This window comes from Phoxinus phoxinus (genome assembly GCF_949152265.1).
Source record: "Phoxinus phoxinus genome assembly, chromosome: 17".
NCBI lineage: Eukaryota > Metazoa > Chordata > Actinopteri > Cypriniformes > Leuciscidae > Phoxinus > Phoxinus phoxinus.
The window spans coordinates 9440998-9464710 of record NC_136892.1 but is presented as its reverse complement, the minus strand read 5'-3'; the positions used below and the strand labels follow the sequence as shown (position 1 = coordinate 9464710).

The window sequence follows — 23713 nt, the reverse complement described above, 5'->3', positions numbered from 1 at the left end:
CAGCCCACATGACCATTCTACAGGTAACACCGAGGAGGACAATGGGCCAGATGAGCAGATTATTTAATATATGTTGTTGTCACTAACAGAAATAATTAAGATTTCATTCACAGATGACAGTAGCTCACTTCCAGGAAGGTTTCTGGGATGGTTCTAACAAAGAACTAGTGACTGTGCATTGAAATCTCAGAAGAGGCTTGTGCATTGATCAGCAAAGTGACATTTGAGTCCATGCCTCTCAACTTAAAATACACCAACAAGCCTCAACCCCCTCCACAACAGAAAGTGAGGGATCAATGATCTTCCCTTGCAAATGAGAGGAAACAACCCATTGCAACAACTCACAAAGATCAACATGAATGGAAAAAGGAGACAAACTTAACCAAATTCACAGGAATGAAAAGTTGCAGAAAGTGGGAGATTCACAAGGAGTTGTGCAAAGAAGAGAAGCAACAGAGTGAAAGAGATGAGTACAAGTTCAGACAATACTCAACATCAACCAAACTTTTCTAAAAATGTAATGTTAAAGCCCTTGAATATTTAGTAGCAACTTAATAATAACCCCACCAGAGAAGAAAATGTATGGTATGATGATAAAATGAATGGTAACTACTAATTCAAGAAATGTACATAGCATAATTGGAATTAAGACAATTCATAAAGTAAAATAAAAATTAGAACTAAAAGACATTTTAAAAAGATCCAAAAGATACAGGGGTATACAGGGGTATACCTAATTAGTTTAAGGCTACAGTTGAAATTAAAACAAGTATTAAGACTGGCTATTAACAAATATTCGATTTCAACTTTAATTCATAAGATTATGTTATGATTCATTATGCTATTGACTAAATAAATATATATCAAGTAGTGCTAATAGGACGACAAACTCAAGTTAATTGGAAGTTATTCGAATTCAATAACAAGCAGGCCTTATGAACAATCTATGGTAGAGGAGGGTAAAAAAGATATTTGACATTCACATGAAGGACAGATTGTTACACCAACATCACTTTTGAATATTTTCAATCCAGATGCGCCTGGTTTTGACCAGTACGCAAGGGGGGAATTATGAGAGATTAAGGAAAAGGAAAGATTATGAATGTGAAATTTGTAAAATTTGTGCCAAAAAACAGTTAAGAAAGGAACAGCGACACAAATAGGCGAGAAGGACTATTAAAACGCTTGATAATGGATTATGTGGACATGATATAGACGGGTAAAGGCAATGATATTAGCAGAGGAAGGGCAGATGTAGAAATGAGATTTCTAACAGAGAAGTATTCCTTAGATTTGAAATGCTATCAGAAATAAATTCAGATAATGGGTTAGCAAGTTATTCCAAGAATATTGAAGATTAAAATGAATTGTATACGAACACTTAAATTGCACACAAGGAAGTTTTAATAATAATTAAGTTATAATGCTTTATGTTTTAAATGGTTGATATAAAAATTATGGATTTAGATTTACAGAAAAAAGAAATGTACATAAAATGAATATGTAAGGTAGAGGAAAAGTTTTTTCTAGAGTTATTTGTTCTAATTGTCTAATGAGTTTATTGAATGACTTTTATGAGGTAAATGTAACATTGCTCTAAAGCTTTCTTAGTTTGAGTGATTACATGGGACATAACTAGTTTATTCATGATAGTTTATTTAGAAATTAGAAAGGAAGAAAAGGTATTCAGTTAAGAACCGCTTGAACTGAGGAGCTCTAATGAGGAGCTATAACGCAAGATTAAAAATGTCTAAATGGTAGTTATTGTTACATTTTGGTAATAAAACTGAATTTAAAATATGAAACTTTATAACGAAGCACAAAGCGATTTAAAGGATAAAAGGTGCACTACAATGTTCTGTTCGTTCATCAACTAAAAATGATTGACTAAAAGATTGATTCTGGGGGCGCATGCGCGCAGTTCATGGAGTAGTCGCTTTTTACAGAGCTCTTCTCCGCTGACACTAGATTTTGATTGTTTGTGTAAATTAAGTACCATCAGTTCACCTTACAGGCGATTAAAACCTTTTGAGAGTTACCAGTTATCATTTGTTTTGAACATTTCGTGAAATTTAAGTGGATTGAGCGCGATTTTCGTTATTCACAAACTTACTCGGTGTGCGCAAAATGGCGTCGAAGAAATCTTCAAAAACCGTTGCAGTTATTAAGGAGGACGCAAATCCAAGTGATTCTATCGCACAGGGAAATGTGAACGCGATACTTGCTGCAATTGGTGCCCAAGGAGATGATTTAAAAAAACTGATAGAGGACAAGATGACAGCTCTAAGTGTTCGCTTGGATGTGTTGGACGCCACGCTGGTTAACTTGCAGTCTGAACAGACCGGCATTAAACAAAAAATGGTAGAGATGGAAGGTGCCCTGAACGGGACTGATTTACGCCTTGGTGCGGTCGAAAAGGTGTGTGAAGATTTGCGTGCGGAAAATAAATCTCTCTGGACTAAACTGAATGACTTGGAAGGACGCTCTCGCAGGCTAAACCTTAAATTTGTGGGAATAACCGAGGGTGAGGAGCGGGGACGCCCCTCTGTGTTCATTTCAGACTTGATCACTGAGCTCTTCGGTCGAGACAACTTCCATAAACCTGTGAAAATCGACCGAGCTCATCGGGCTCTGCTACCCAAACCATCTGAAGGCCAGAGACCTCGCACTATTATCGCACGGATCCACAATGATCGGGATAAAGATTTAATCCTTCGTCTGAGCCGTGAAAAGTTTCCTCTGGAATATAAAGGAAAGCGGATTCACATCTTCCCTGACTATACTCCGGAGGTGACCGCGCGGCGACGTGCCTTCAGTTCAGTCACGAAAGCTCTACGGGAGGCTGGATTGAAATGGTCCCTGCGTTTTCCAGCAAAACTGACACTGCATCACAACGGGCGGGAGCGTTCTTTTGAATCTCCTGAGGAGGCTAAGAAGTTTGTGGATAACTTGTCGAATGACTCAGGGTAACTTTTATGTGTGACTCTACTCAGCTTGATCTGAGTATGGTCCTCGATTATCTGAAGTGGACTATTTTTGGATTATTTTGTTATTTTCATCGTGGTACGTAATTCAGTTGAATGATTATTTGCGCGGCGGAGAGCAGCTTTATTTCTGTGGGTGTGTGTTAGCCTACTCCTTGTGTGTTTCGTTATTTCTGCTCTTTTTGGGCTAAGGTAAGCTAAGTTTAACTTTGCACTCTTGTTGTCTCCGAGTTGATGGGGAATAAAAGCTGCTTCGGTTCTTGGAGCAGCTGTGGGGAGTTCGTGAGTTCTTTTTTTATGTTTTGTGTTGCACCAGATAATGCTACGATTATTACTATTTTTGTGTTTATGTTTTTTAAGATGCTGTATGAGTAGTGGCACTATTACTAATAGTAATGGCAATGCTGAAGTGAATATTACATTTGTAAGTTGGAATGTAAGAGGAATGGGACACCCGATAAAAAGGGGAAAAGTTTTTGCACATTTAAAGTCATTGTCGGCTGATATTATTTTTCTTCAGGAAACCCATATTAGACCCAGCGAACAGGTGCGGCTTAGGGCAAATTGGATCTCACAAGTTTATCAATCCACTTTTTCCTCTAAAGCCAGAGGGGTGGCTATACTTTTTAGGAAATCTATTCCTTTCCGAATGCAATCTGTGGTGTCTGACCCTGCGGGAAGATATATTATTGTATCCGGATGCATTAATAATTTTCCGATTACATGTATTAATGTTTATGGACCAAATATAGATGATCCTGGTTTTTTCAGGAAATTATTTGGACTTATTCCAGATACTAACTCGACTAATGTGATAATTGCTGGAGACTTTAACTGCTATTTGGATCCTCATCTTGATCGTCATTCTTCACAAGTTCCCCATCCTATTCAATCTGTTGGTGTTTTAAATAATCTGATAAAATCCATGAATCTTGTGGATATATGGAGATTACTTAATCCGACTGCTCGGGATTATTCTTTTTTTTCTAAGGTTCATAAATCCTATACACGTATTGATTACTTTATTATTGACGCCAAACTAATTCAGGGGGTGACTCAGTCCAAGTATAATAATATTTTGATTTCTGATCATAGCCCTGTTTCTATGGATCTAAAAATTTCACTACCAAAGGCGCAGTATTGTTGGCGTTTTAATCCTCAATTATTAATGGATAAACAGTTTCAGTCTTACATGTCTAAGTGTTTACACCAATTTTTGGAGACTAACGACAAGGGGGATGTTTCAGATTCTTGTCTGTGGGAAACATGTAAAGTAGTGTTAAGAGGTCATATTATTGCATATGAATCCTCTTTGAGGAGGGAGAAGCGTAAGCGCCTGGCTGAGATAGAATCCACACTTCCATCTTTAGAACAAATGTTCCGTGCATCTAAAGCTCAGAGTGACCTCAACGCTATTCTTAAGTTGAAATATGAATATAACTCTATTTTGAGTGACCATGTCTCTAATTTGTTAATTAAACTTAAACAGAAACAATTTGAATTGGGAGATAAGGCAGATAAGCTTCTTGCCAGGCAACTAAAAGGTGTGCAGGCTAGTAGGGCCATTCATCAAATCAAATCTCAGAATGGTACTTTACTAACACATCCTAAAGAAATTAATAATCGTTTTGTTGAATTTTATAAGCAGCTTTACTCATCCAACTGTTCTGAACTGAACATTACAGGACAGCGATTCCTTGATGCGGTGGATTTTCCAAAACTTAATGAAGGTGCCAGAGAGGAATTAGAGGAGCCGTTTACTCTTTGTGAAATTTTGGAGGCAATTAATTCCTTTTCTAATGGTAAAGCCTCAGGCCCTGATGGGTTTGGTGTGGAATTCTATAAGGCTAATGCAAATGCAATTGCTCCTTTGTTACTTAGAATGGTAAATCATTCAATTGAGAAGGAAATATTTCCCGACTCTTTTTATGAGGCACATGTATGCCTTTTGAAGAAAAAAGACAGAGATGTTACGGAGCCTTCTAGTTACAGGCCAATAAGTCTTCTTAATTGTGATCAAAAAGTAATTGCCAAGATTTTGGCCACCCGTCTAAATAAGCATGTGGCCTCGTTAATTCATCCAGATCAAACTGGCTTTGTCCCAGGAAGATTTTCATTTTTTAATTCACGTCGCCTGCTAAATATTTTGTACAGTAATCAGAGTAAGAGCTCTAAGGCAGCTGTTCTTTCTTTAGACGCTGAAAAAGCCTTCGATCGAATAGAATGGAGTTATATGTTTTCTGTGCTAGATCGATTTGGCTTTGGTGAGAATTACAAACGAATCATAAAAATGCTTTATTCTTCTCCCAAATCTGCAATACTCACTAATTCGGATAGGTCTGCTTTCTTTCCTCTTCAGCGAGGTACACGGCAGGGTTGTTGTCTAAGCCCATTGTTATTTGATCTAGCTTTAGAACCCCTGGCCATCCATCTTCGTAATCATCCTGAGATCAGGGGTATATCATGTGGTCATTCTGAGGTTAAACTTTCCTTATATGCAGACGACCTGCTTTTATATTTGAGTGATCCCTCTTCTGCTTTGCCATTCTTAATGGAATCACTTGAGGTTTTTGGCTCTTTTTCTGGTTATTCTGTTAATTGGGAGAAAAGTGTTTTCATGCCCTTGGGGGAAGGGTTGGATACTCAGTTTCGGAGGTCATTACCTTTTAGAGTAACAGAGGATCATTTCACTTATTTAGGGTTAATCATTCCGAAAAAATTTACACAAATTTTAACTCTAAATTTTGCAGAAGCCATAAATAAGTTAAAAATATCTATTGATAAATGGAGGGTGCTTCCGTTATCTTTAATTGGTCGGGTCAATGCTATTAAAATGGTCTCTCTACCTCGCTTTGTTTATCTTTTTCAGAACCTGCCTATATATTTGCCACATTCTTTTTTTAAACAATTAGATTCTGTCATTTTGCCATTTATTTGGGGTTATAGAGCACATCGAATTTCTAAGGACCATTTGCAGAAGCCAAAAGAGTTGGGTGGTCTAGCGCTACCTGTTTTCCGTCGTTATTATTGGGCTGCTAATGCCAGGGCTATGATGTTCTGGCGGCTTAGTGATCAATCTGCTGATAAACTAATCGACACCCAACCCAGGTGGCTGTACATGGAGGCTCGGTCAGTTGTTGGTAGCTCTCTTGCTGCTATTCTTTTTTCGAACCCTGTACCTTTAAAGAAGTCACAATGTAAAAATGTTGTTGTGCTCAATTCCATTAGAATTTTAAATCAATTGAAGACTGTTTTGAATATTACGCATCCCTCAGTGCACCAGTCCATTTGTGATAATCATAATTTTTTGCCTGGCCAGTCAGATAAGGTATTTTTACTGTGGAAAAGCAAAGGGTTGACCATGATTAAGGACTTCTATATTGATGGAAAATTTGCCACTTTCGAGCACTTGTATAAAACCTTTGATCTTTCCCAATCACAATTTTTCCGATATCTACAGGTGCGACATTATATTAAACATTATTTTACCGAGTTTCAGGAGTTACCTCAGGATCATTATCTGTATGATCTTTTTGGTCAACCCCCTAATGCCCAACAGTTGGTGACTCGGTTCGTTTCTTTGTTTGCATCTCATTTTTCAGTCTCTTCAGATCACATCAAAGCAGCATGGGAAAATGACACCGGAATTAATATCTCAAACGAGATTTGGGAAGAAGGGCTGAAGCGAATCCACACCTGTTCTGTTAATGCAAGATTACAACTTATTCAGTTTAAAGTGTTGCATAGATTACACTATACCAAATCTAAACTTAATAAAATTTACCCTTCAGTTTCTCCGTTATGCGATAGATGCAAGAGCTCAGATGGGACGCATGCTCATACTTTTTGGTTTTGTCCTGAGATTTCTGAGTTTTGGCAGAATATTTTTCTGTGGTACTCAAATGCTTTTGGAGAAGAAATCAGTCCAGATTTGGGGTTAGCTTTGTTTGGATGTTCTGACCCTATATTAGCATTGACATATTCTCAGCAACTGTCTCTAATGTTTGGTATGGTGGTGGCTAAAAGGGTGATCTTGATGGAGTGGAAGTCCACTGTACCACCCAGCTTTCATAAATGGTTGGCTGAAATGGTTGCTGCCCTCAAGCTCGAAAGGATTCGTTTCTCTAAAGTGGATGCTTCTAAAAAATTTGATAAAGTCTGGGGCCCCTTCCTTAGGCATCTTTCTAAGAGTTGAAATATGTTTGAGCCTATATGTAATATGAATAACTACTCTCTTTAATCTCTTCACTCCATTGTTAATGTTTTGTTTTGTTTAAGTCTATGTATGGTTTTAAGGTGTAATTTCTCTTTCTATCTGGTGCGGGTTGGGTGGGTTGGGTGGATGTGTGTGCGTTTTTGTTTTTTTGTTTTTTTTTGTTTTTTCCTTTTTCCTCCTTTGTTTATTTTATGTTTAACATGCCTGTTGTATACATTTTGTGCATTTTTGTTTTGTGTTTGTATAAAAACTGTTATAAATAAAATTATGAAAAAAAAAAATTAAAAAAAAAAAAAAAAAAAAAAAAGATTGATTCTTCGAATTTAATAATTGATATTCCTTCATAAAAAGAAGCAATTGAAAATGAGAAAAATAGGTATTTAACCCAGCCCTATTTAAAATCAAAATTCATATGGATCACGGAAAAATAAAAACGCAGAATGAATAAATTATTTATTATAAATCAGCAGAGATTTACTGTAATGCTTTGTCTGCATTAGGAGGAAAACACTTACATGAGAAAAGTAGAAGGACTTATGTTTGAAGATCAGTGTTGCACGTTTACCAAATAATACTGCGCAGGGAGGAACATTTAGCGAATACAGGAAAAAGTAAAAGTTTAAGAACAAAAAGTTAAGAAAAACTTGATTTGAAGTTTGGAGGAGTATGAACATGGTTTGCTAAATTAGGAATGTTTTCTGAAGTTGCAATATTGAAAGGTGGTTATTATTCTGTTGTGTACTTCCCATAGTAAGATCATTAGTTGTTAAAATCACTGTTAAACAAATGGAAATGCTGAAATATCAAGATAATGAAAATTAATTTTAAAGGGCAACCAATATTATTAAGATTAGGCTTATAAACCAAATTTAAATGTACAAAAATTGGATGTTGATTCAAGTACCTCAAATAAAGATGAAGAAAATGATTGATGAGCCAGACCCTGGGAGTCTGGGTCGAAGAGGATATCTACACCGCAAGAATACTTTTAAATGTATAAGGGATTTTTATGTTTGACATACTCTACTGTGTATGGAGTACTCAATAGATTCAGATCGCTGTTAATTTAATGTATTACGCGCTGCTTTTAGGGCAGGAATACTCAATAGATTCAGATCGCTGTTATTTTAGTGCATTACGCGCTGCTCTCAGGGCAGGAGTACTCAATAGATTCAGATTGCTGTTATTTTAGTGTATTACGCGCTGCTCCCAAGGCAGGAATACTCAATAGATTCAGATCGCTGTTAACCTGTTAGCCTTCAGCGCCACTTTTGAAAAATCCCCAGAAATTGCATTCTCAACCGAAAACAGATTCAGTTCATTGACGCTTTGTCCTAAAAGCACAAGCATGATCTCATTTGAAAGCTGACACCTGGCACTTTATTGGAAATGTAGAATGAATTATTGTCATAATGAAAAAAAAAATTATGAATAGCTTCAAAGTTGTGTAAGTTATTAGAAATTTATTTTTATGAAACATCTTCATGAAAATTAAATTGAAGTTGGCCCGTCAGCACTCTAGAAATGCACTCCAGCTAAAGACACATGTCTGACCATGTTATATTTAAAATTTGAAGGTGATAAGTCTAAAACTCTGTATTTTGTTAAATGTTTTTCAAGATCATCTCAAATGACTTTATTTTGAATTGACTCTAAAATGCAAACTTGTGTTTATTGTCATCTATTAGCATCTATTCAGTCTATTGTCTCTATTGTTTTGTGGTGCAAACGAGACCCATTCAGTGACAGTCTCTCCTGCTCACATTTACACCTCTCCAGCCTGCTTATGGCCATAAATATGCTTTTCCTTTGTCTCCATTATAATGCCTAACTACTGGCTATTCACGGTTTTTCACCCCCTAATTTCTTTCATAATCTTCACTTCACATTTGAAACTGTATCAAATGCCTTTCTTAAAAGAAAATATTCAGGCATAAAGAAATATTTCAGTAAGCATTCCGATTTAGAAAAAAATCATAAAAAATAACAGCTAGATGGCAGGTGCAACTAGAGAGCTAGCTAGCATGTTAGCTTAGCACACCATCAATACACGACAATTTATGAGATTAAAACCATGTGTGTGCTCCAAACTTACTTTATAGCGCAAGTCGAGTGTTTTAAATAATCTTCTATGATCTTATTTGGCTTCAGAAAAGAAAATCAGACAGAACATATATTATGTTATGGTATTCTGCACAATGCTAAAGTCTATATCGATTAGCATTACATTATAAATATAATCTATTATTATAAAAATACCTGACATGACTCGAAGAACACAGGTAAATCAAATATCATTGCAATCATGTTTATTGTCTTCAAAACATCTTTATCTGCATGTTACAGCGATCTCTGGTAGCGTTGTTTATGTGAGTGACGTCCTGGAAGGTCACAGGTTATGGTTCTTCTTCGTGAGTGCACTGTGCACCATATTTGGAAACATTCTGTGCAAATGGCGCCCTCAGTCTGCTGTATGAATTGAAAACACAGTACACCAGAGTATCCAGCGCTCTTTATGTTTAGATCGACGCATTTGGATATAAATTCAATAAATATTATTCCTGTCTATAGAAATATGATGTAAACCTATGAGAATCTATCAATATTTCTCCAAATCTGCACATTTTTGAGCCAAAAGCCCTGAGGGACGTTGTTTTGTCACGCGTTCTCATGACAACACGGGAGTTTTTTTTGAATGGACGCGGCTGATGCTCATAATTCATATTAAAGGTATCGACTAATTTTTTCAATACATAAATCCTGACACAAATTAAGACATAACTGTCACTATAAGTTTCTCAGAATACAATAGTGGTCAAATACTGAAACGTGAGACTTATATCTTTTTAATGATGTATAGTTTGTCAAGGTAATAACATTAAATCTGATAGTAACTTTGAACTATATAAAAAAAAAACGCTTCAGTGCGTCCTCGCTCTGGTGAAGGCTAACAGGTTAATTTAATGTATTACGCGCTGCTCTCAGGGCAGGAATACTCAATAGATTCAGAACGTTGTTATTTTAGTGTATTACGCGCTGCTCCCAGGGCAGGAATACTCAATAGATTCAGATCGCTGTTATTTTAGTGTATTATGCGCTGCTCTCAGGGCAGGAGTACTCAATAGATTCAGATCGCTGTTATTTTAATGTATTACGCGCTGCTCTCAGGGCAGCAGTAACTCAATAGATTCAGATCGCTGTTATTTTAGTGTATTACGCGCTGCTCTCAGGGCAGGAATACTCAATAGATTCAGATCGCTGTTATTTTAGTGTATTATGCGCTGCTCTCAGGGCAGGAGTACTTAATAGATTCAGATCGCTGTTATTTTAGTGTATTATGCGCTGCTCTCAGGGCAGGAGTACTCAATAGATTCAGATCGCTGTTATTTTAGTGCATTACGCGCTGCTCTCAGGGCAGGAGTACTCAATAGATTCAGATCGCTGTTATTTTAGTGTATTATGCGCTGCTCTCAGGGCAGGAGTAACTCAATAGATTCAGATCGCTGTTATTTTAGTGTATTATGCGCTGCTCTCAGGGCAGGAGTACTCAATAGATTCAGATCGCTGTTATTTTAGTGCATTACGTGCTGCTCTCATGGCAGGAGTACTCAATAGATTCAGATCACTGTTATTTTAGTGTATTACGTGCTGCTTTAAGGGCAGGAGTACTCAATAGATTCAGATCGTTGTTATTTTAGTGCATTTCGCGCTGCTCTCAGGGCAGGAATACTCAATAGATTCAGATCGCTGTTATTTTAGTGTATTATGCGCTGCTCTCAGGTCAGGAATACTCAATAGATTCAGATCGCTGTTATTTTAGTGCATTACGCGCTGCTCTCAGGGCAGGAATACTCAATAGATTCAGATCGCTGTTATTGTAGTGTATTATGCGCTGCTCTCAGGGCAGGAGTACTCAATAGATTCAGATCGCTGTTATTTTAGTGCATTACGCGCTGCTCTCAGGGCAGGAGTACTCAATAGATTCAGATCACTGTTATTTTAGTGTATTACGTGCTGCTTTAAGGGCAGGAATACTCAATAGATTCAGATCGCTGTTATTTTAGTGTATTACGTGCTGCTTTAAGGGCAGGAATACTCAATAGATTCAGATCACTGTTATTTTAGTGTATTACGCGCTGCTCTCAGGGCAGGGATACTCAAGCGATTCAGATCGCTGTTATTTTAGTGTATTACGCGCTGCTCTCAGGGCAGGAGTACTCAATAGATTCAGATCGCTGTTATTTTAGTGTATTACGCGCTGCTCTCAGGGCAGGAATACTCAATAGATTCAGATCGCTGTTATTTTACTGTATTACGCGCTGCTCTCAGGGCAGGAGTACTCAATAGATTCAGATCTCTGTTAATTTAATGTATTACGCGCTGCTCTCAGGGCAGGAATACTCAATAGATTCAGATCGCTGTTAATTTAATGTATTACGCGCTGCTCTCAGGGCAGGAATACTCAATAGATTCAGATCGCTGTTATTTTAGTGTATTATGCGCTGCTCTCAGGGCAGGAATACTCAATAGATTCAGATCTCTGTTATTTTAGTGCATTACGCGCTGCTCTAAGGGCAGGAGTACTCAATAGATTCAGATCGCTGTTAATTTAATGTATTACGCGCTGCTTTTAGGGCAGGAATACTCAATAGATTCAGATCGCTGTTATTTTAGTGCATTACGCGCTGCTCTCAGGGCAGGAGTAGTCAATAGATTCAGATTGCTGTTATTTTAGTGTATTACGCGCTGCTCCCAAGGCAGGAATACTCAATAGATTCAGATCGCTGTTAATTTAATGTATTACGCGCTGCTCTCAGGGCAGGAATACTCAATAGATTCAGAACGCTGTTATTTTAGTGTATTACGCGCTGCTCCCAGGGCAGGAATACTCAATAGATTCAGATCGCTGTTATTTTAGTGTATTATACGTTTTTGCATGGCTTCCTACTTCCTCCTCCTCCTCTTGTTCCTCTTCTTCTTTTTCTATCATTCCACTGATTAGCCTAATCTTAAGAATGAGTCTTTTGCTATTCTGTATTATGTATTAAAAGAAAATACAGTACACCCAGAAATGTTCTCGTAATTTACTCATCTTTTCGCTACCGACCAACTGTCACCAGCGTCCAGCGAGTGCATGTCATGAGAGTCGGCTTGGCTTCGTGTTTGGTGAAGCTTCACGCGTTCATTACGTTCTCGCGGGAGTTAGATGTGAAACTCGCGCGAAAACTGCCGTCTCTGTTCTTCTGTATTGTTTGTTTTTCATTATTATTATGTGTTATTGTTTGTATTTTGTTGTGAGCATTAATAAAAAAGTAAAAAAATAAAAAAATCGACATTCGGTTTCTCGGCGCGCTTACGTCACGCGTGTCAAGCGTGAACTCAACCCTCTCATGCACGCGCAAGTGACAGTTGGTCGGAACGGAAGCGATAGTCTTTAAAATGTTTAAATATTTGGTATTTTTCTTACAAACACTTATCGTCTCACTTCAGAAGACATTGATTCATCCATTGGGGTCGTATGGATTACTTTAGTTATTGCTGTATGTGCTGTTTGATGTCAACTTTTAGAAACACATGGGCTTGCATTACACTGTAAAAAGTCGCTCAGTGCTATTGTCCATGAGACTTATTTTTTTTAACTATATTTATTCCATTAAATTAATTTATTTTTATTTCTTTGTTTTTTTGAGTTATTGATAAGTAAAAAGTGTGAATATTTTCGTAACTTAATATTTTCTATAATAAAATTAGGTTCATTGGACTTCACCATAAATTGATTTTACAAAACTCATTTTAAAAGTTTATATCAGACGTAAAAAAACGACCCCGCCCACCTGCAGCAACGGAAAGTTCAAGCCCGCGGGCAAATCCTTCCCTCTCGTTCCAGCCAGGACCAGACCGGGACAGAAGCTTATTTGAACACTGAGCCATGTAAGTAACTTTTTGTATTTTTGTAAGTTAGATGTTAGCCTAATTAACGTGTTTATGTTGTACAATCTGCAAAACCATTGCTCTGTTTCTTACAAACTTTTGCGACCGTCGGTCGCCATTAATGTGCTCTCAAACAGCTCGAAAGTAGCAGCTAACTTGAGCCACATAATGTTAACGTTAACTGTTAGTGTATAAATCGATGTGTGTGCGTTGTATAAGTAATGTTGTCTTTGTGTGATAGTTTAATTTTTCAAATGTGTTTGTAAGTTTGCCAGTGAACTGAGAGTGCAGTGTTAATTTCATTTTTCAAACATTTTTTCACAGACAAAAAGGAGACCATAACTAAATTAAAACCTACAAATAATGGCGAATAAAAACGTTAATGTTAGGGAGAAACTATTAGGGAAGAGATCCATTCAGAACTGATTTGCGTTTGTGGTAGATGCGTAATGTTAGGCCTACATTTTGTAACGTAGCCTACTGATTTACCTGACTGAACAGGAGTTGGCATGCGTTTGATGCATGTCAATCGTTCAAAAATGTAAACGTCTGGGAGAAAGAGAAGAGCAGAAATATAGATCTGAATAAGAGTGACGACGCAAAAGAGGTTTTCCTGTGCGCTCACGTGCAGCCCTGCATATAGACAGCTAACTTAACGTTATACAGCCCGCGAGGACTGAATATAACTCTTTCATGTCTGAATGGATTAAAAACACACAACATTATTTCTTAGTGTATACTTCACTTAATATTATTCAAACAACATAATAAAAATAGAAAAGCATTCATTGCTCTTTAATAGCTTTTATAAGGATTACTTGTATTTAGTTTATACAAATATGTCTGCTTGAAAGAATAAAGAATCATGTAGGCTATGTTAGTTAAAGACTGAATAATCATTAATAGACTGTTCTACTTTAGAAGTGTTTTTTTAAAGATATAATTTTGTTACAATGCTAAATCTGTGTCTGTATTGCATGGTCAAACTTAAAATAAATATTCATATTAACAGGTTGATAGATTATCTACAGGAATATTATGTAATGGAAACATTTTAGAAAAAAAATGTAGATTAATGCATTACAATTTAACTAAATTAGTTGAACTAAAGCTTATCTTGTTCAGAAGGCTAATCTTTACTTGTATTTTAAGTGTTTTTTTTTTAAAGGGCTTGCATTATAGTTGTACGACTAATATTTGTTTTTTCTTTTCCCTCTTAACAGATGGGATGGCCCTGTAAATTGTGCCGTACTGTGGTACAAAGAAAGAGGGACATTTTTAAACATTGTAGACTGCGTCATGGGACCTTTGGACACAGCCATTCCTTGCCTTACTCGTATAGATTGCCCATGTTCTTTTAAATCCTGGAGTTCCATCCGCTCTCACCTCTCAAGATACCATCCAGAAGCTAAATCCCACAATTCACCAGAAGTAAGTCTTTCATTTACCTGTCCTCTGTGTCAAAACCCTGGATATCACAATGAAAAGGAGTGAATTTATCAACAAAAATAATTTATTCATTTTTGTTCTGTTAACTAGGACCCAAGTGCCACTGCTGTAAAAAAGAGAGATGTCACTCTGAGATGCCTCTTTGAATATATGGGAGAGAGTGCACAGGAGCTCATCTCTGATTACTGTGTAAGTATTGGCTCAGTCTGGTGAACAGGTTTAAATTGTGCTGACTGTTAATGTAAACTAACTGAACCAACATTTGGCTGGTAATGGTAGAGTATTTGTTTTTCATAAACAAATCAGATTGTCTTATATATATTTGTTTTATCTCAAAGGGGGCTGTAGAGACAACTGTTCATGATGACCTGAAAATGAAAAAATTCAGCATTTATGTCTGCCGTGAGCCAGATGCAGTAGGAATCATCCTTGAGGGAATTCCAGTCCTTTCTAATCTCGGAAATCTGGCCAGAGCATGCTGCTTACTGCTTGGGTTGACATATGCCCTTAATCTCGAGTATCCACCGAAGCTTTGCAAAACATTTGAGGTGTTCCAAAGACTTTTCGTGGGACTTGACACACTGCGCCCAAAACCAAGCCCAAAGTTCATGACTTTGAAAAATAAAGTGAAAATGTTCTTTCAAAACTGGTCAGTTGGTGGGATCAGTGGAATATTTTAGTAAAAATGTTTCTAAATAACAAACTATGTGAAGGTGTCATGTTATTGTATAATGCTAAGTTGTACTGTAGGTCAGATGCTCATGCTTGTGACCTGTAAAGTAAGTTAGTGTTAAAATGTTTATATATTATTATATTTAAAATATGTACACACTACTGTGAAGGTGCTTTACAAAACAGCAGTTCATGATTGTTTTAATGCATGAGTACAGATGTTACTTTATACTGTCCAGCTAATTTCAACTGTTTAGAAATATTAAACTGTTTTAATCGTAAAAACACTGAAGCACTTTATTGGCTGATTCAGATATTACTGATTGTTTACATTGTGCAGCTAATTGGTACTGTTAATAAATGTTGAAAATGAACAGTCTGAACTAATTATTTGGGTTTACACTTTCAAAACCAAGAGCAAATTGGTTAAAACTAATAAAACAGAAGACATTAACAAGTATTTTTTCATTTAAATTTTACCTAATTTAATTAAGTCTGTATAAAATGCAGATCTGTTTTTTTACTTTGATTATACTTAATTTATTGGCTTTTTCTTAAAATGCTACTTAATAATATGTTTTTTTATTAATTCGAAAATATTAGGTTGTCCTTACTCAAAATATCAGTTAGTTCAATAAACTTACAAAAAGTAGTTGGAAAATGTTGTCTTAATTTTATTGAGTTAGATTCAAGTAACAGTTTTAACAGTGTATGCATTCACAGAGATTATATATTTTTCTAAAAAAAAAAATTGTGTTAATCTGAAGAAGGAAATTCATACATCTCGGATGACATGAGGGTAAAAGATGAGTAAATGGTGAGGACATTTCTGTACTGTATTTTCTTTTAACACATAATACAGAATAGCAAGAGACATGGGATTCCTTCTTAAGATTTATCAGTGGAAAGAAAGAAGAAGAGGAACAAGAGGAGGAGGAAACCAAGCAAGAGAAAGTGTTGTAAATCCGTTTTAAAATAAGTTGTTTTTCAAATAAAGTTTTCCAAGTGATATCAGATTGTGTGTTTACATGTGTTTTTATTGTACTTACCCTGTAACTACATGAAACAAGAGGGTAAGAAGCACCACTTTAATTTACGGCCCGCAATGTCATACTTACCCTGTAACTACATGAAACAAGAGGGTAAGAAGCACCACTTTAATTTACGGCCCGCAATGTCATACTTACCCTGTAACTACAAGAAACAAGAGGGTAAGAAGCACCACTTTAATTTACGGCCCGCTATGTCATACTTACCCTGTAACTACATGAAACAAGAGTATATTTCCCCAGCATTTAAAAAAAAAAAAAAAGTTGCAATAGTTTTACTTGCCTTGAAACAACTTAATCAGTGCACCTTTGCAATAAAAACAAATTTGCCTACTTTATAAATGCACTGATATATAGGCTACCCCGTAATTTGAAAAAAGCCTTTATGTATTTGTATACATTACAAAAAGGTGCAGTGTATGTAGCCTACTCGCTAAATTGCTCCCAAAAGTAAGATTGTATTATAGTATAAGTACCCCGTAGTTCTAAAATACTTAATAATTTGCCTAAATATATATTTTTTTTTTCCTGGTTGTTACCCCTTTATTCCAAAACTTTACATTGTTCCCCTATATACTTACACGTACGTACTTTATAGGTACACTGTAATTACCGAAAGTTACACTGTAATTTAGTTTTAATTACGCAGTATTTTCCTGGTTGTTACCCCTTTATTCCCAAGACTTTACATATTGTTCCCCTATACTTACACATAAGTACTTTATAGGTACACTGTAATTACCGAAAGTTACACTGTAATTTCATTGTAATTACGCAGTACTTTCCGGGCTGTAATCTAAAGCGTTACCAAGTTATCATATCTATTTTGTAACTATTTTAAGTGTAACCTAACCATATATTGTCATTAAAACCTTTCAATTACAAATAATGTGCCAACTAGTTTTGATTTGGTATTGATTTTGAAGTGCTACCTATTGCAATACAATATCGTAATCACTATAGCAACGCTCTCCCACATATTTAGCTATTGTACCTGCGCTTATTTCCATCTTTGGTATAAGTAGAAGTGGGTGGTAATAGACAAGAAATATACAGCTTTCTAATATCTTAATGATAATTAAGAGTAGCATCAGTGGTCCTGACAGAAACATTCATTCGGCAGTCCTACAGCCTGAACCCTAATCCACCCCTTAGAAAAGTATGGATTTTTTGAATGGAGAATGCATAGGAAGTTTTATCTTGCTGTTACTGTCTTTTCATTCAATGACTTGTGGAGATTCTTTGTATAAGAAAATGGAAGAACGAACGTTGATTGTAAATAATCAGTTCACAAATTATATTTTTTATTGAACGGTTTTAATATTAGTCCAATATTACAATTCAGGTATAATTATGACTTTCCTTTTTTATACTATTACAAAACATTTCCAGTGGATTAAAATGATAAAACAGCAACATATCACAAAAAATGCAGAGCAAAGATGTATCATTAAACTGCTGTACTTTTAACTAGTTCATATCATCATTCTTAGAGGTTTTTAGGTGCTTTAATTTTTTTTCTTTTAGACAGTAGTCGTTGAACTTGAATGTGCTTCCCATCAAACCAGACCCAAGGCCATGGGTCGCCTGGCCAAATGTCTGCCAGTTCCTCCTTAAATACGCCTTCCTGCAAATTAAATACATAAAGATTTTGGTTTCAATGTACACTGACAGTCATAAAAAAAACAACGTAAAATGTATTTCAACTGCAGGCTTCAGTTTTGGATATTGAACAATGAACATCCTCATTATCAAATATTTCCTGGACTACTTTCTTTTGTGGAGTAAACTTGGTGCCTGGAACATTTATGAAACCTTATTGTAAAGTGGTAGCAATGTAAACAAACAGAATTACTAGTAGAAACCTTAAGATCTTTAAGCTAAAAGACGTTTATAACGCCCTCAAAACCGACAATTTCTTTGACATGTGATACAACAAAATAGCACTTAGATCACAGTCTTATTGTTACATGTTTCACAAGTTAAGTGCACATTGAAGTAAGTTTGGTGCGCCTGGACAGCTAAAATAGACTAATTTACACTAATATACAGCTAAAATACACCCTGAGAGCAGCGCATAATACACTAAAATAACAGCGATCTGAATCTATTGAGTACTCCTGCCCTGAGAGCAGCGCGTAATGCACTAAAATAACAGCGATCTGAATCTATTGAGTACTCCTGCCCTGAAAGCAGCGCGTAATGCACTAAAATAACAGCGATCTGAATCTATTTAGTATTCCTGCACTGAGAGCCGCGCATAATGCACTAAAATAACAGCAATCTGAATCTATTGAGTACTCCTGCCCTGAGAGCAGCGTGTAATACACTAAAATAACAGCGATCTGAATCTATTGAGTACTCCTGCCCTGAGAGCAGCGCGTAATGCACTAAAATAACAGCGATCTGAATCTATTTAGTATTCCTGCACTGAGAGCAGCGCGTAATGCACTAAAATAACAGCGATCTGAATCTATTTAGTATTCCTGCACTGAGAGCAGCGCATAATACACTAAAATAACAGCAATCTGAATCTATTGACTACTCCTGCCCTGAGAGCAGCGCATAATACACTAAAATAACAGCGATCTGAATCTATTTAGTACTCCTGCCCTGAGAGCAGCGCATAATGCACTAAAATAACAGCGATCTGAATCTATTGAGTATTCCTGCCCTGAGAGCAGCGCGTAATGCACTAAAATAACAGCGATCTGAATCTATTGAGTATTCCTGCCGAGAGCAGCGCGTAATGCACTAAAATAACAGCGATCTGAATCTATTGAGTACTCCTGCCCTGAGAGCAGCGTGTAATGCACTAAAATAACAGCGATCTGAATCTATTAAGTACTCCTGCCCTGAGAGCAGCGCGTAATGCACTAAAATAAAAGCGATCTGAATCTATTGAGTACTCCTGCCCTGAGAGCAGCGCGTAATGCACTAAAATAACAGCGATCTGAATCTATTGAGTACTCCTGCCCTGAGAGCAGCGTGTAATGCACTAAAATAACAGCGATCTGAATCTATTGAGTATTCCTGCCCTGAGAGCAGCGCGTAATGCACTAAAATAACAGCGATCTGAATCTATTGAGTACTCCTGCCCTTAAAGCAGCACGTAATACACTAAAATAACAGTGATCTGAATCTATTGAGTACTCCTGCCTTGAGAGCAGCGCGTAATGCACTAAAATAACAGCGATCTGAATCTATTGAGTACTCCTGCCCTGAGAGCAGCGCATAATACACTAAAATAACAGCGATCTGAATCTATTGAGTACTCCTGCCCTGAGAGCAGCGCGTAATGCACTAAAATAACAGCGATCTGAATCTATTATACTCCTGCCCTGAGAGCAGCACGTAATACACTAAAATAACAGTGATCTGAATCTATTGAGTACTCCTGCCCTGAGAGCAGCGTGTAATACACTAAAATAACAGCGATCTGAATCTATTGAGTACTCCTGCCCTGAGAGCAGCGCGTAATGCACTAAAATAACAGCGATCTGAATCTATTGAGTACTCCTGCCCTGAAAGCAGCGCGTAATGCACTAAAATAACAGCGATCTGAATCTATTTAGTATTCCTGCACTGAGAGCAGCGCGTAATGCACTAAAATAACAGCGATCTGAATCTATTTAGTATTCCTGCACTGAGAGCAGCGCATAATACACTAAAATAACAGCGATCTGAATCTATTGACTACTCCTGCCCTGAGAGCAGCGCATAATACACTAAAGTAACAGCGATCTGAATCTATTTAGTACTCCTGCCCTGAGAGCAGCGCGTAATGCACTAAAATAACAGCGATCTGAATCTATTGAGTATTCCTGCCCTGAGAGCAGCGCGTAATGCACTAAAATAACAGCGATCTGAATCTATTGAGTACTCCTGCCCTGAGAGCAGCGTGTAATGCACTAAAATAACAGCGATCTGAATCTATTAAGTACTCCTGCCCTGAGAGCAGCGCGTAATGCACTAAAATAACAGCGATCTGAATCTATTGAGTACTCCTGCCCTGAGAGCAGCGCGTAATGCACTAAAATAACAGCGATCTGAATCTATTGAGTACTCCTGCCCTGAGAGCAGCGTGTAATGCACTAAAATAACAGCGATCTGAATCTATTGAGTATTCCTGCCCTGAGAGCAGCGCGTAATGCACTAAAATAACAGCGATCTGAATCTATTGAGTACTCCTGCCCTGGGAGCAGCGCGTAATGCACTAAAATAACAGCGATCTGAATCTATTGAGTATTCCTGCCCTGAGAGCAGCGCATAATACACTAAAATAACAGCGATCTGAATCTATTGAGTATTCCTGCCCTGAGAGCAGCGCGTAATGCACTAAAATAATAACGATCTGAATCTATTGAGTACTCCTGCCCTTAAAGCAGCACGTAATACACTAAAATAACAGTGATCTGAATCTATTGAGTACTCCTGCCCTGAGAGCAGCGCGTAATGCACTAAAATAACAGCGATCTGAATCTATTGAGTACTCCTGCCCTGAGAGCAACGCGTAATGCACTAAAATAACAGCGATCTGAATCTATTATACTCCTGCCCTGAGAGCAGCACGTAATACACTAAAATGACAGTGATCTGAATCTATTGAGTACTCCTGCCCTGAGAGCAGCACGTAATGCACTAAAATAACAGCGATCTGAATCTATTGAGTACTCCTGCCCTGAGAGCAGCGCATAATACATTAAAATAACAGCGATCTGAATCTATTAAGTACTCCTGCCCTGAGAGCAGCGCGTAATGCACTAAAATAACAGCGATCTGAATCTATTGAGTACTCCTGCCCTGAGAGCAGCGCATAATACATTAAAATAACAGAGATCTGAATCTATTGAGTACTCCTGCCCTGAGAGCAGCGCGTAATGCACTAAAATAACAGCGATCTGAATCTATTGAGTACTCCTGCCCTGAGAGCAGCGCATAATGCACTAAAATAACAGCGATCTGAATCTATTGTGTACTCCTGCCCTGAGAGCAGCGCGTAATGCACTAAAATAACAGTGATCTGAATCTATTAAGTACTCCTGCCCTGAGAGCAGTGCATAATACACTAAAATAACAGCGATCTGAATCTATTGAGTACTCCTGCCCTGAGAGCAGCGCGTAGGCTAATACATTAAAATAACAGCGATCTGAATCTATTAAGTACTCCTGCCCTGAGAGCAGCGCGTAATACACTAAAATAACAGCGATCTGAATCTATTGAGTACTCCTGCCCTGAGAGCAGCGCATAATACATTAAAATAACAGCGATCTGAATCTATTAAGTACTCCTGCCCTGAGAGCAGTGCGTAATACACTAAAATAACAGCGATCTGAATCTATTGAGTATTCCTGCCCTGAGAGCAGCGCATAATACACTAAAATAACAGCGATCTGAATCTATTGAGTACTCCTGCCCTGAGAGCAGCGCGTAATACACTAAAATAACAGCGATCTGAATCTATTGAGTATTCCTGCCCTGAGAGCAGCGCGAGGACGGGAGATGTATCAGTTTGACCGTTGAAATTTCTCTGAGATTTGAACGAGTTCTGTTGTCGCATTTCAATTTCACACACAGCGAGATAGCATTGGAAAAGCATGTTTTACACATAGGTTTTACACCAGTTACATCCTAAGCAGCTATGTTGCGGTTGACTGAGTAAACAGTCGAATCAAAACGCATACAATACCATATTTAGACAATGATTAGTTCTGTGCATTTTAATGTTCGCTGATTATCTTAAGAAACGTTAGAGGATGCTGAATTTTAACAAAATATATGGTAAAATCACTTACCTTGCAATAAATGCGTTTTCCCCACAAAGCGTTTTTCTTGTGTGTTGTGAGTCCGACTAATAATATCCATCTGCACGTTCAAACGTCTTGACCCCGCCTTTGCTTCAGTTTCATTGGTTGAAGCTGTAAACCAATCATTTTCCTTTCTGCCCTCAGAACATGTTTCAGTAACTAAAACTCCCATCTGCTAATTTTTAAATGTTGTGCTGCAAAGTGTGCATTTTTGTTCTACACACATTGGCCCTCATTTATCAATCTTGCGTCGAAACGGGCATATATGTTGGCGTAAGATTATGCTTACACTCCTCTCACCGCCTGATTTATGAAGCTGTGCGTACCTTCAGGTAAATTCAGGTGTACGCAATACCCGCCTCTTGATAAATGCCGCGGCTGAAAACGATCGTCATTAGATTAACACGCCCCTATATATTCACGTCTCCGCCTCCCCCACGCCCTCATTTTACGCCATGGACACACGGAAGACGGCAAAGAGGAGAAACTTCTCCGGTGGAAACCATAGACAGTATATAAACGGTGGAAACGGAAATCCAGTTTAAATCGCTGGTTGGTTGAGCAAATTACCTATCACAATGCATTATTTTACAGCACGTGTTTTGAAACTATTAGCATTGAATTTCGCATGACATCACATGTAATGGGGTGTACAATAGTGATGATGATGATGTGAATAATTGCATGACAATTTGTAATATTCTTCTAATTAGTATTATGATTTTGATTATTAATGACGCTTATTGTTATTGTCATGATTCCTGTCTTGTGTTCCACTTGTCTTTTGTACTTTTGTCATTTCCTGTCTTGTGCTAAGTTTTGTAGTCCTATGTAGTTTTCATGTTGATTGGTCTCCCCAGTTGTATCTTGTTTCCTCAATATCTAGTTAAGCTTGTTTGCCCCTTTGTATTTATAGCCCTTGTGTTTCACTTGTTACTTTGTCAGTTGTTGTACATGTATGGTTGCTGCTAGTTTGGTCCTGCTCGTGGTTTTGTTTCTTTGTCACTCGTGTTCCTTATTATTTTGTTCTATGTGTGATTTCATTAAAACCCTGCGGATAGATCCTTGCCTTCGCCTGCTTTCTCCAGCACATTACAGAACAACTGACCACTATGGATCTAGCAGGTACTATCCGGAACCCACTGAGCAAACTTTGTTCAATTTATCAATTAGATCGCAGCATTGAAAATTATGTGGAAGAGTTCCTTTTTTATAGTCACCTCATTCCTGGTGATGATGCTATGCTAAAGGACTGTTTCTGGAGTGGACTAGAACAGGATATTAGCTTCAATTTACCAGAGGAAGAGCCTAGCTGGACCCTGGCACAGTATATTGACTTTGTTCTGCAGTTTTGTGGATCCCCCTTCACTGTAGGGGAGGTGGAGAAGGATGTTGTCAGTCTTGCCGAGCCAGAGCCAGAGTTTTGCGTCAGCCCTGCCGAGCCTACGCTCCGCATCAGCCCAGCCGATCCAGAGACTGTTCACTTAATTTCTGCCAATCCAGAGACTGTTCACGTCACTTCTGCCGATCCAGAGACTGTTCACGTCACTTCTGCCGATCCAGAGTCTCCGGAAAAGATTGCCGCCGCCCTATTGTCTGTTCCT

The 23713-nt window shown here is 37.6% G+C and overlaps 1 protein-coding gene and 1 long non-coding RNA gene across 2 annotated transcripts in view; one reads left to right on the top strand and one right to left on the bottom strand.

Annotated features, from left to right (window-relative positions):
* The window catches only part of LOC306984167 (uncharacterized protein), a 292265-nt gene that overhangs the window by 24590 nt on the left and 243962 nt on the right, over positions 1-23713 (bottom strand). The window lies entirely within an intron of this gene.
* On the top strand, positions 14508-15234 carry LOC306984169. Its single transcript, XR_013794502.1, has 3 exons — positions 14508-14562; positions 14671-14769; positions 14919-15234. It is a non-coding gene; the product is annotated as an uncharacterized lncRNA (long non-coding RNA).